This window comes from Scyliorhinus torazame, chromosome 4 (genome assembly GCF_047496885.1).
Source record: "Scyliorhinus torazame isolate Kashiwa2021f chromosome 4, sScyTor2.1, whole genome shotgun sequence".
NCBI lineage: Eukaryota > Metazoa > Chordata > Chondrichthyes > Carcharhiniformes > Scyliorhinidae > Scyliorhinus > Scyliorhinus torazame.
The window spans coordinates 28,806,676-28,811,458 of record NC_092710.1 but is presented as its reverse complement, the minus strand read 5'-3'; positions in this window follow the sequence as shown (position 1 = coordinate 28,811,458).

Here is a 4,783-nt window from a genome sequence, read left to right as displayed (position 1 = left end):
ACCGTGCTGCCCGATATTTTTTAAGATACATAGAACATACAGTGCAGAAGGAGGCTTGACGGCCCATCAAGTCTGTACCGACCGACTTAAGCCCTCAATTCCATCGTATCCCCGTAACCCAATAACCACTCTTATTCTTTTTTTGCTCACTATGGGCAATTTATCATGGCCAATCCACCTAACCTGCACATCTTTGGACTGTGGGAGGAAACCGGAGCGTCCGGAGGAAACCCACGAAGACACGTGGAGAACGTGCAGACTCCTCACAGACAGTGACCCAGCAGCGAATCGAACCTGGGACCCTGGCGCTGGGAAGCCATAGTGCTATCCACTTGTAATTCGTGCTGCCAGATAACTATTTGGCTCAGTACTCATATAGAATTCTAATAGCGCCTGTCCCCTTGTTGCATTTGAACATATTTATGTTGGAAACTATACCGGACACATTCCAGAATTTCAACTTCTGCCAAGTGCTCGCCTGCCTCTCCCATTCTATGTGTAGTTAAACACTAATACTCCTCAGTGCCACACTTGTGTAATTTCTGAATTGATAAAATCTCACACATCAGAACTGCTACCAGGTGATCGATACACAACACCTATTACTGTTTTATTTCCTTTTCTGTTCCACAGCTTCACCCAAATGGACTCTGTTGGATGCTTTCCCCTCATGAAAACTTCCTTCGCCGTTGAGATGGTATTTCTGATCAGATAGTTTACTTCACCCAATGTATCATCTTCCCTCTCCCTCCTGTAAACGTTATAACCAGATATATTTAGTTATTTTCCCCTCACTACCCTTCAGCTATGTCACAGGACAATCTGCTGCATCATAATCTTCCATTCGAATTTGAATTTACAGTTTGAAACGAAATCAAATAGGTCTGCAAATGGAAACAGTTTCGTACGAATTTGGAAACGGCATTCCAGGTCATTCTATTTCAGCCTAGTTAAAATAGAGAGTCACTGACACGATAACCACATGAAGCCTTCCATGGGCAAAATGTTGTGAAGAAACACATACTACGTATCAGCATGATGTTGTGTGCTGCATGTCACGTTCACCTTGAGTGAAATCATAGGGAGCATTTCCTGCTTGATTCTTAGATCACCAATCAGAGAAATTACAGATTTTAAATTCCTTGGGGCGAGAGGATAAGGATCCTCCTTGGTTGATCAGGAATCATTTTCCTCTCCAAATTGGCAAATTTTAGAGTTTGGCGGACATTCCTGTGCCTGCGTTGGCAATATAGTTTACATTTCAGAAGTGTATTGAGGAAGGCACATCACAATCAGATGTATAACTGTCTAATTAGCAATGAAAGCTGTATTTCCTCGAGTTGAAACACGGTATTTCAAGTCAAAGAAATTAACGAGTTGTCCAAAAGATTTTTTTCGATTTTTACCCCTTACCGTAGGCATAACCTCAAACTAAGCAGTAGCAGATTTAGGACTGATTTCAGGAAGACGTTATTCATCCAAATGGTTGTGATTCTGTGCAATTCCGTGCCCAGTGACGCAGTGGTGGCTTCTTCGATCAACGTTTCTCAGGGAAAGATAGATACAATTTTGAACAGTAACGCAATTAAGCGTTATGGTGATCAGGCGGCTAGGTGGACCTCAGTCCACAAAAATATCAGCCATGATCTCATTGAATAGTGCTTAGGCTCGAGGGGCCAGTGGCCTACTCCTGCTCCTGGTTCTTATGTCCAGAAATTGAACTTAACAAAACAAACTTTGAAACCACACCACTGTGTTGTCGTGGAATATTGTTGTCATACAATTGCATGGACATCTGCCTGATATGTAACTGGAAGTATCTGAAAATGTGGCAGCAATTTTGTTCGGTCGCACGACACTTCTCTGAATAAACACAAAATCTGATTTCCACGGGGTATCTTTCCAAGTAATTGTTGTGTACTCACATAAGGAGCACAACGTAAGGAAACTTCCTGTTGGCAGCCAGACGCCATAGACTGCCGACTTTGGAATAGAAACGTGTGCACTAAGCTGCACTCCGATGTTAGAATGAACCATCCTCTTTGTTCGGCAGCCTGGGGACTGCAGCGCCCCGGTATGTTGAGACTCCTTCGCGTCACGAAGGAGTCCAGCCCCACCCAGTTTTGACGCGACCAGCTTGGGTACGCCAATTGGGGCAGGCATTTAAACAATAGATTTAGGTTCAAAACATCAGGCAACTATTTTATCAAGTGTTGTAAAACTATGTAAACTTTTTGTCACAGTTTTGCGTTTTTTTTTTCAAACTGGTATTATTATTGTTGCTGACTCTTTCAAAATAATTTTCAAGTTTATTGTTTTATGCTTATTTGTAAGTGAACATCGGTAAGGCCATTTGTTTCAAATCTGTGAAACGATGTAAATCTATACGATAGTTTTGTATAATTTTCCGTGTGGCATGGTTAGAACTGTTCGGGCGTTTTAATTTAGATTATGATCATACGATTTTAAATATGCCCCAGGGCTTTTTTTCTGTCCCTGTCCTTATAACATCCGATGTTTTTGTGGTCGTGTTTATAGAATCACTGAAACACAGAAGAAACCCTTAAGGCCCATAATGCCTGCACTGACACTCTGAAAGTGTACCCTACCCAGGCCCATCACCACGCCCTATCCCCATAACCTCACCTAGACTTTAGACCCGAAGGGACAATTTAGCAAGGCTACCCAACAAACATGCACATTTTTGGAATATCGGATTAAACCGAAGCCTCCAGAGGAAACGGCGACAGCACGATGGCACAGTGTATGGCACTGCTGCCTCACAACGCCAGGGAACTGGGTTCAATTATGGCCTTCTGTGGCTATCTGTGTGGACTTTGTACGTTCTCCCCCTGTCTGCGGTTTCCTCCGGGCGCAGTGGTGTCCTCCCACATTCCAAAGGTGCATTGGCCATGTTAAGTTGTCCATTAGTGTCTAGGGATGTTGAGGTTCAGTTTCCAGGATAGGGCAGCGAAGTGAAGTAAGGGAGAACACCCTCAGAGGTCGGGGAAGGCATCATGAGCTGAATTGCATCCTTCGGCGCTCTATGAATTATGTTGTTCTGTTCTATTGTTTAGGACGGTACACACATCACAGAGTCACCCAAGGTGCGAATTGAACGTGGGTCCCTGGTGTTGTGTCGCAGCCGTGCTAACTATTGTGCTACCGTGTTAAACATGTCTCTCTGCCTCGTTAACTTCAATTATGTACTTCATTTCATAGTACCTCAATTAATCGTTGTGTTCTGCTGTAAGACATGTGTTGACACTTGTAACGTTTAATGCAAAACTTTAATAATGAAAATGATTTTAGAAATGCAAAACGTCGAAACCAGTTAGCATTGGTCTTCAGCTGCTTCATCAATGACCTGCCTTCCAACAAAAGGTCAGCAGAGGGGATGGTCGCAGATGACTGCACAATGTTCAGCACAACTCGAGACTCCTCAGATAATGAAGCCGTCCATGTCCAAATGCAGGAAGACCTGGACCAGGGCCAATGTTATACTGACGAGTGTCAAGCGACATTCGCGCCACACAAGTGTCAGGCAATGACCATTTCCTCCAAGAGAAGATTTTATTATCGCTACTTGACATTCAATGGAATTATCATAGAATTTACAGATTCACAGAATTTACAGTGCAGAAGGAGGCAATTCGGCCCATCTAGTCTGCACCGGTTTTTGGAAAGAGCACCTTACTCAAGCCCACACCTCCACCCTATCCCTGTAACCCAGTAACCCCACTTAAGCTTTTTGGACACTAAGGGCAATTTAGCATTGCCAATCCACCTAACCCGAACATCTTTGGACTGTGGGAGGAAACCGGAGCACCCGGAAGAAACACATGCACAGACGGGATGAACGTGCAAACTCCACACAGACAGTGACACAAGCCGGGAATCGAACCTGGGACCTATCGTGGGGGTTACAATTCAGCAGAAGATGAACTGGACTAGCCATATTAATACTGTGGTTACCAGGCAGATGAAAGGTTAGGCATGCTCCGGGTTGTAACTCACCTCCTGATTCCCCAAAGGTTACTTAGACAACACGTTCCAAACCCCCGACCGCGTCCATCTAGAAGTGCAAGACAACAGATAACTGTGAACCCCACCGCCTGGAAGTTTCCCTCCATGGTACCCACCATTACTTGGAAAGATGTCCCCATTAGTCCATTGTCGCTGGTGCAAAAACCTGGAGCACCCTACATAACAGAACTTTCCGTGAACCTACCCATCAGGGACTCACCCCCATCTTCTGACGTACAACTAGGAATGAACAATAGATGCTGACCCAAATAGCAACGCCCAGATCCCTTAAATGAATTAAAAATAAACAAACCAACTCCCGCACTATCTCACCCTACCTACAACCATATTCCCCGCTGCCTCCTCCACTCCAATCAACACCCACCCACACCCACCCATCCCCATTCGCTTGACTCGAGGAGTTCTGCAATCAATTCTGTGGAAAGAGTATACGATTCTCAGAGGAGAATGAATGCTCCTATCTTCAGGACTTTCCTGATACCGATCTATTTGTGCATCACAGGTGCAATCAATTTCAATGATGCTCGGGGAAATCTTGCAGTATATGGTATGCGCCCATTAGTGACAACGAACAATATTATGTATGGATTGTATATGCTGCAGCTCATTTACGTTTAGCGTGCTCATTGTTGAGCGAAATAAATCATTCTTCATTTTTGAAGATACGCTCAGAATATTGGGGTATGTTCATTCTCAATACAAAACAAAAATATCATGACACGGAATATCAGTGGGA